Here is an 8,685-nt window from a genome sequence, read left to right as displayed (position 1 = left end):
CACTGTCGCCTGATCTGGGGCCTCATTTATAAAAAAGTACTCACGTAAGCACATTTTTCTAAACGGACGTAAGCATTATTTATAAAACGGGCTGAGATGGTTTAAAGTTGCGTACGTGCTTCCTTCTATAAATACCAACGCAGGTAAAATGAACGCAGGTGAATGAGGTTTGTATTAACGCCCTGTGATAGAGGCTCAATTATAGCGGCTGAATTAAGACAAGTGCTATAATATAGGGTCGTCTGGAAGCGGGAGAGGGCAGAGTAGAGTGGCTTCTCGGTAAGTTGCATTTGTAACGTTTGATCATGACAACTAACCAGGCACATGCTTATACAGGTGCAACTCAAAACATTTGAATATCGTGCAAAAGTTAATTTATTTCAGTAATTCAACTTAAAGGGTTAAACTTAGATATTATATAGACTCATTACATGCAAAGCGAGATATTTAAAGCCTTTATTTGTTATAAATTTGATGATTATGGCTTACAGCTTATGAAAACCCCAAATTCAATATCTCAGAAAATTTGAATATTACATGAAATCAATAAGAAAAGGATTTTAAATACAGAAATGTCAGCCCTCTGAAAAGTATAATCATGCATATGTACTCAGTACTTGGTTTGGGCCCCCTTTGCATGAATTACTGCCTCAATGCGGCGTGGCATGGATGCTATCAGCCTGTGGCACTGCTGAGGTGTTATGGAAGACCAGGATGCTTCAATAGCGGCCTTCAGCTCTTCTGCATTGTTCGGCCTCATGTCTCTCATCTTTCTCTTGGCAATGCCCCAAAGGTTCTCTATGGGGTTCAGGTCAGGCGAGTTTGCTGGCCAATCAAGCACAGGAATCCCATGGTCATTTAACCAGGTTTTGGTACTTTTGGCAGTGTGGGCAGGTGCCAAGTCCTGCTGGAAAATGAAGTCAGCATCTCCATAAAGCTTGTCTGCTGAAGGAAGCATGAAGTGCTCTAAAATGTCCTGGTAGACGGCTGCGTTGACTGTGGACTTAATAAAGCACAGTGGACCAACACCAGCAGATGACATGGCTCCCCAAATCAACACAGACTGTGGAAACTTCACACTGGACTTCAAGTGTCCAGTGTCAAGTGTCTTCCTCCAGACTCTGGGACCTTGGTTTCCAAATGAGAGGCAACATTTGCTCTCATCAGAGAAGAGAACTTTGGACCACTGAGCAACAGACCAGTTCTTTTTTTCTTTAGCCCAGGGGCCTCATTTATAGAACGTGCTTAGATCAAATGTTGATCTTACCCGTGTCATACGCAGAAATCCACGTCAACGTAGTGATTTATACAATTTCAACGTGAGTTGATTTGAACGTGGAAACGATCAAATCTCTACGTCGTGTTTTCGACTTGCGTACGCAAATCACCTACTGGTTATGCAGTTATTACAGCCATGTGAGACGCTCTGCCTACTGTCATTCATGCAAGTGGCTCGTAATAAAATTAACGATGTTGTTATCAGCCGAGAAAATGAGTTTAATTCAAGATTGAAAGGGAACTAATGTTTATGATTGTATTTCAGTCTTTCTTTATATCCCTCCGGAGCTGTCTATCTCTCTTCAACATGCCTATATATAAGCACTATAATAATGTAATATAATATAGGATATGATATAACACTATAGTGCGCTCCACAACGGACCTTGCCCGGCCACGCGCTAAATGATACTGGATTTCGAGTTGAGTCGGGATGAGGGGGAATGGCACCCCCCCTGAAATAAAAACAGTCCAAATCATCCCCCTTCTAAAACTGCCATCCCCCTTTCCATCCCTTATGTGATTTTATCAATGAACGTGGTATTACTGCCCTCTCCCGCTTCCAGACGCACGCCTACCCTATAATATAGTACTATAATAGTGCTATAATATAATATAATACAGACAGTACATAATATATAATAATTATATTATTATATATATTATGTATATTATGTACTGTCTGTATTATATTATATTATAGCACTTGGCTTCATTCAGCCGCTATAATTGAGCCGCTATCACAGGGCGTTAATACAAACCTCATGCACCTGCGTTCAATTCCAAGTATGTTTGGTATTTATAGAAGGAAGCACGTACGCAAGTTGAAATCATCTCAGCTCGTTTTATAAATGATGCTTACGACGGTTTAGAAACATTTGCTTACGTCAAAGTCAAAGATGACGTTCAAGTACTTTTTATGAATGAGGCCCCAGGTCAGACGCTTCTGACGTTGTTTGTTGTTCAGGAGCGGCTTTACGAGAGGAATGCTACATTTGAAGCCCATGTCCAGGATCCGTCTGTGTGTGGTGGCTCTTGATGTACTAACTAGCCTCAGTCCACTCCTTGTGAAGCTCCCCCACACATTTGAATGGCCTTTTCCTGACAGTCCTCTCTAGGCTGCGGTCATCCCTGTTGTTTGTGCACCTTTTTCTTCCACACTTTTTCCTTCCACTTAACTTTCTATTAATGTGCTTTGATACAGCACTTTGTGAACATCCAACTTCTTTCGCAATTACCTTTTGAGGCTTTCCCTCCTTGTGGAGGGTGTCGATGATGGTTTTCTGCACAACTGTCAGGTCAGCAGCCTTCCCCGTGATTGTGAATTCTACTGAACCAGACTGAGAGACCATTTAAAGTCTCAGGAACCCTTTGCAAGTGTTTTGGAATAATTGGCTGATTAGAGTGTGACACTTGAGCCTACAATATTCAACCTTTTCACAATATTCTAATTTTCTGAGATATTGAATTTGGGGTTTTCATAAGCTGTAAGCCATAATCATCAAATGTATAACAAATAAAGGCTTTAAATATCTCGCTTTGCATGTAATGAGTCTATATAATATCTAAGTTTAACTCAACTGATAGCATTACCTTGCTGTTGTTGTTTACCGAATGCGCCATCTGACTGTCACACTGTGATTGTACTTGTGTAAACAGTTAACACTAGGGGCGCGCCGTTTTTTTACCTACTAAAGCGCGACGAGGTGTGGAATCACACGACCACTATTCACAATGGGGGAGGGTGTACTGACCCACAAAAATCGCTAGATGGCGATGTCACGCAAGAAGCGTGGACACGCAACAGAAACACACCGTCCCCCACTGCCCGCAGCGCAGAGCGGAGTGGAGAGGAGATTCATCTAGGAGATTGATCGAGACTGCAGGAGTTTTCATTACTAACGAATGAAAGAATGAAAAATAACTGTAATATATATTGCAATGTTGTCCCTTTCACACATAGTTCCAAGTAATTTCCTTGGAATCCCAAGCTGTGTTGACCAGGTATCTGTAATGTTCACATTTATATATAACAGTAATACATATAGCAATAAAAGACAGCGCTGTAAATAGTGTTATTCTTGCACAATTGCACCCACAACGTGTTATTGCCGTCCGGAGTTGATCAGCTCCAGATTGAACCAAGGTTCTTCGCTACAGAAACATTTTCACACAATGACAAACATGTGATGCGTTTTATATTATATTCTTTGAACAACAGAACGGGACAGGCGCCAGAAACTGCCATAATATACCATACATATCTGCCATATATCGTACCTCCGTTTTATATTGAGAAATATGATGATAAATACATATAGGGCGGAGCTATGATATGTGGTGTGTGGCTAGATATTTTCATGTAGCACTGTGACTGTGCCTATCTGTGGATTATTATTTATAAATAGTGGTCTCCTAAGAGGAGCGAGTCTTGATTTGTTTTATGCAACAAGGAGGAGACAATGGTTACAGAAACACACCTTGGGACTTGGTGGAGCGGGGGAAACCCGATGTCTTTGTTCAATGATCGGAAACGATTGAGAGCCATCAACCCTCCCTGGGGGTTGATGGGAGCCATCAACCCTGGGGGTTGATTGAGAGCCATCAACCCTGTAACTTAGAAACGAGTCGTCCCATACAGTGATTTTGTTTGTGCCTACTTGTTAGAAACAGAGCCTAGTATGTTTATAACCAAGTGCTTTAGTTTCTCTGCAATTGGCTACTATGCTGCCAAAATCAACTATCCAAATATGAATCTGCGTATATCTATGTACAACCTTGTTGTAGCCTATTATTATCATGGTCGACATGAGAATTGTTGGCTACTTCATATCACAACTGAACATTCATATATAGCCTATTGCATTATTTGAAAATTGACAGCGCTGTACATAGTGTCATTCAATGCACAAGCACGTAATTTCAAACGATTTTGGTCGACAGCGAAATACATTATCAATATCTTATTATCAATTCAACCCACTCAGAAATATCTGTTCGTTATATCGTTGATGATTACAGGCATAATCATCGCCGACATCATTTTATTTGATGTACACATTTCACGGCAAGAGACAGTTTATTCTCCCAACAATTGTTTGTTCACTGCACAACATGAACACAGTGAGGATTCAAACAAACACAATAATGAATACACTCTGCAACGGGACAGGCGCGAGAAACTGCCGTGGTTGAAACTGCCGTGGTTGAGAGAGTTGAGTACAACTGAGTACAACCTTTCTGGTGGGGGATTGTTTGAAGGGCTTGTTGGAGGAATTGGCATCCTTTGTGTGGTCAAGTCAAAAGTCAAAAGTCACTTTATTGTCCCATCACTGGGAAATTTGTATTGGGCTTACACCCCACAGCAGCCAACAAAGAACAACAGACAATACAGAATGTTAACACACAAACAGAAGGCAGCCTTGATTAAAACAAGAGTGGAAATAAAACGATAAGCAAGATATGTTCAATATTCATCTGGTGCAGTTTAAAAGTTTAACAGAAACGGGAATAAAAGAATTTTTAAATCTATTTAGTCTAGCGCGGGGGACTCTGAACCTCCTCCCAGAGGGCAGCAGTTCATACTCTGCATGTAGGACATGGGAGGGATTCATGATAATTCTATTAGCCTGTCTGAGAGTAGCCTGTTCAAAAATAGACTGCAGGGATGAGTGGTCTTTCACCCCTATGATCTTCCATGCAGTCTGGTGATCGGAAACGATCAGAAAGAGATCCTTGAGAATAAGATGACCCTCCCCCATGCATCAACCATCAATTGTCAGGATTCATCTGTGATAAACAATTGCCTACTAATTACATTCCATTGAATATGTTTGCATATGAACACACTTATTCCTACATGATCAATATCTTATTATCAATTGGCAATACTCTCTCCCTTCTTCTCCTTACTTTCCTGTCTGTCTTCACTATATCTGGGACTGCCCCACTCAGAAATATCCGTTCGTTATATCGTTGATGATTACAGGCATAATCATCGCCGACATCATTTTATTTGATGTACACATTTCACGGCAAGAGACAGTTTATTCTCCCAACAATTGTTTGTTCACTGCACAACATGAACACAGTGAGGACAGCACACTTGTCTGTCTTCACTATATCACGCAAGAGAAACACACCGTGGGAGAAACCTGATCTTATTGTTCATTGATCGGAAACGATCGAGCCATTCAACCCTCCCCCATCAACATCAAGTGTATGTAACTCAGAACTTTGTAACCAGTCATGTGGACGATTTGTCTGTGGCACATGCACCAAGCCAGCAACGGTGTGCTGGGGATGCTGACTGTCCCATGGCCAGGCCTGATGCCTCTCCTGCCCTGTCTACCTGACAGCGCCCACGCTGAGCGCTCCGGCGACCTCCTATTCACTTTCTACTTTTTTTAAATATATATTGGTGTTCATATTAATTACCATACTTTTTACTTGGAAGAATTGACGTGAACATTGCAAGTAAATAAAAATGTTACTTGAATTATCTGTCTCTCTGTGTTCGTTTGTAGTAGAAATATCACATCTGATATATCTATGTAAATAGATTTCACTGCAACATGAACACACTATATTTTCACTTTTCACAACAGCTATTTTCATTTCATTTATAATGTGCAGTAAACAAACAAAATAATGTATACTCTCTGCAATTGGCTACTATACAATGGTGCCAAAATCAACTATCCAAATATGAATCTGCGTATATCTATGTACAACCCTGTTGTAGCCTATTATTATCATGGTCGACATGAGAATTGTTGGCTACTTCATATCACAACTGACTTTTAGACTTTTATTGCCATGACATGTAAACATGTTAGGAATTTGGTTTGGAACAATGGAGCACGGTTTACAGCAGGATAGGTGCAAGACAGGACAAGACAGTGCAAACCAACATCAAAGTGCAAGAGTCATAATTAATATAAATATAAAGTGCAGAGATCAAGTGTTCATATCCAGACAGTCCAAAGCTCTCTGGGTGGGGGTGGAGGGAGGGTAGATATATATATATATAGCCTATAGCATTATTTGAAAATTGACAGCGCTGTACAGGCATAATCATCAAAAAAGACATTATATACAATATTATAAATATCCGTTTGTTATATAATATTTGTTGATGAACTACTTTGCTGTGGTACCTATGTAATACCACACAGCTTGATAGGTACATACTGTGCAGTGTATCATTCATAACTGTACATAGGCTACACATATCATAATATCTTATCACTATTGCATGGAACTTGGGTGAAAAAAAAACCTCAGCTCCAACAAAAGTAAAAAAAAAAAAAGGAAAAATCGTGCACGCGAAAAAAACGCGCGTGCGCGAAAGAGGACCCCCCCGCCACTAATGTGAAATATCCTGGAGGAAACACTGCTGTGCCCCACCCAAAATGTTTAGCACCAGCCGCCACTGCCTTGGTTGTTTAGTCCCTCCTCGGCTACAAACCGACCTGCACCGTTGACTCCACCAGAGACGTCCTCTCAGCTCAACGCTCGTCAGAGATTAACGGACTGACTGGCAGGTCCGTTACAGCCGCACGCCAAGGCCGCCGGCTGCGCGCCTCGCGGCCCGACAGTCATTTGTCAAGAGTCGCCGATGATTTACGGACGCCACAACCGTAAATAACGGAGTGACTCACGCGCAGTCTGTGACTCTCGCGCCCAGCGTGGAGGCACCGGTGGATGGGTGGAAGAGGCAGAGGAGTACAGCCGCCAGGAGCCTATAGCTTGTATTATTATATTATATCTATATAGATATATAGATCTATTATAATACTGTATTATTGCATTTCATATTTATCCATTCATTCATTCATTGGACTCTGCACACCTGAGTCAGACAGACATATGGACAGACAGGATACAGACATACAGACAGACACATGGACAGACAGGATACCTCAGACACATGGACAGAGAGGATTCAGACAGACAGACAGGTTTCAGACAGACAGACAGATGGGATTCAGATTCAGATAGACAGACAGACAGACTGGACTAAGGCTGACACACTGACAGACAGACAGACAGACAGACCGGATTCAGACAGACAGACAGACGGACCGGATTCAGACAGGCAGACACAAATTGAATGTAGAGAGGGTCACAATCACCCCTAAGCTCATCACTATGCAATACTGCATTTGTTTCTTCTTCTTCATTAATGATAATGAATTAATTCCTCTTAAAGAATAATAACACACGTCCTCTCCCTCTGACCCTCCACGCAGCCGCGACCGCTCTAGAGCGTCCCAATCTGGTTACTGGCAGGGACGGGAGCTGCACATAAACACAGAGACTAACAACCTGGGGTGTGAGAGAGTGTGTGTGTGTATGTGTGTGTGCGTGCATGCATGTGTGCATGTGTGCGAGTGTGTGTGTGTGCGTGCGAGTGTGTGTGTCTGTGCATGTACTGTATGTGTGAGTGTGTGTGCGTGCGTACAAAATGTGTGTGTGTGTGCATGCGTGTGTGCGAGTGTGTGTGTGTAACAATAAACAACATGAATACTAGCCTATTCATGTCACACAGGCTGCATTAAAACTATAACGGGGTGAAGACGGGGAAAGAAAAAAGAAACGCTCTTTTCAAAATAAAGGTTTGTCCACTACGGTAATCTTTCCAAAAAAGGTGTGTTGATGAATCATCTATTCTTTATTGGAAAAAAAAAGAATTGAAGGGTAAAACAAGGATATTACAGGAGATTTGTACAAGACATTATCGGATTGGGGAGACGGGATTGTTCCTTGGGACAAAATAACTGTCTTCTTTACAGATGATACGTACCACTTACTGAACATGACAAGTCCCCAGTCCACGTACAGTCGGAGCATAAGACCATAGAGCCTATTTACACACGTACACACGTGCACACGTACATGCACGCGCACGAAGCAGACACACTGGAGAAGAATGTACACCTCGCCTTAACAGACAATAGTTCACAATAAAAAAAAGACCATTGATAGACTGTCATCTATATTTAGAGGGGTTGGTATATTACAATAAGACGACATAGTATATATTTATACAATACATATATTTATACAATAGATATATTTATACAGTACATAGATTTATACGTATAACCATTCATGTACAGTATTACATCTGTACAATGAATACACAGGTAAAGTCGGAATGTCTTACACTGTCCAAACTGTCTCTTGGCATTCAGCGGCATGTACGTGTGTGTGGGTGTGTGTGTGTTCACTCCAGATCTGTCAGTACAGCGCTTGGCTGGCGTTCGCTGTCTGTGTTTGCTTTTCTGCACACCAGAGAGACTGTGTTTACAACACACGGTTGCATGTTGTAACACACACACACACACACACACACACGTATGAACACTACACAAGGTGAAAACAGGGATGCTTCAGGGCCGA

Source organism: Nansenia antarctica, assembly GCF_963989245.1.
Source record: "Nansenia antarctica genome assembly, chromosome: 6".
Lineage (NCBI taxonomy): Eukaryota > Metazoa > Chordata > Actinopteri > Argentiniformes > Microstomatidae > Nansenia > Nansenia antarctica.
Note: the sequence above shows the minus strand (reverse complement) of the source record.